This window comes from Coregonus clupeaformis, chromosome 1, assembly GCF_020615455.1.
Source record: "Coregonus clupeaformis isolate EN_2021a chromosome 1, ASM2061545v1, whole genome shotgun sequence".
NCBI lineage: Eukaryota > Metazoa > Chordata > Actinopteri > Salmoniformes > Salmonidae > Coregonus > Coregonus clupeaformis.
Window position 1 is genome coordinate 35,257,196 of NC_059192.1, and position 1,267 is coordinate 35,258,462.

Here is a 1,267-nt window from a genome sequence, read left to right on the forward strand (position 1 = left end):
ACCATCCCCACCGTCAAACATGGAGGTGGAAACATTATGCTTTGGGGGTGTTTTTCTGCTACAGGACAACTTCACTGCATCAAAGGGACGATGGACGGGGCCATGTACCGTCAAATCTTGGGTGAGAACCTCCTTCCCTCAGCCAGGCCATTGAAAATGGGTCGTGGATGGTTATTCCAGCATGACAATGACCCAAAACACACGGCCAAGGCAACAAAGGAGTGGCTCAAGAAGAAGCACATGAAGGTCCTGGAGTGGCCTAGCCAGTCTCCAGACCTTAATCCCATAGAAAATCTGTGGAGGGAGCTGAAAGTTCGAGTTGCCAAACGTCAGCCTCGAAACCTTAATGACTTGGAGAAGATCTGCAAAGAGGAGTGGGACAAAATCCCTCCTGAGATGTGTACAAACGTGGTGGCCAACTACAAGAAACATCTGACCTCTGTGATTGCCAACAAGGGTTTTGCCACTGCAAATCAATTTATAACATTTATGGCATGCGTTTTTCTGGATTTTTTGTTGTTTTCTGTCTCTCACTGTTCAAATAAACCTACCATTAAAATTATAGACTGATCATGTCTTTGTCAGTGGGCAAACGTACAAAATCAGCAGGGGATCAAATACTTTTTTCCCCTCACTGTAGTTGTCAGGTTTCCAAACTGCCCTAACAGCATAGCCAACGACTTATCAAGATTCATTTTTTATCTGGAGACTGGGCTAAAGGATTCAATAACTGTTGCTATTAATTATATTTTTACATCTCGGCTTCCTTGGTTTTGCCTTTTCATGGTTTGAGTGCGAGTACCTACGTAATTCTACATAGTGTGTGTCTCCTTTTCACAACCTCGCCATCTCTCCCTTTCTCTGTCAATAACTTGTTTTTTCTATCTAGTTTGTTTTCTCTACACCGTATGAGATGAGTCAGTACCATCCTCTTTCTGTCATCCACTCTATACCTGCCCTGACAGCTTCATGCCCTTAGTTGATTAAATGTATTTTGATTATTGTCAATTGTAAATTATCCTAATCATATCAATGTCATTTTTAAATTAGATTTTGGCATTAGATTAGATTTCAGGATGATTGATAACGTCTTCTACCTCCCTAGCTTAAATTATTTTTTGGGAGATGTTTTGGTGTGTTTATGTGCGCAAGGAATAATTAAAAAATTTAGTTTATGCAATGCAAAGCGTCATATGCCAAACTGAAATCTCCTCGCCTCGGTAAAGGAAGTCAGATAGTGATACAGGAAGAGGTGCAACGTCAAACA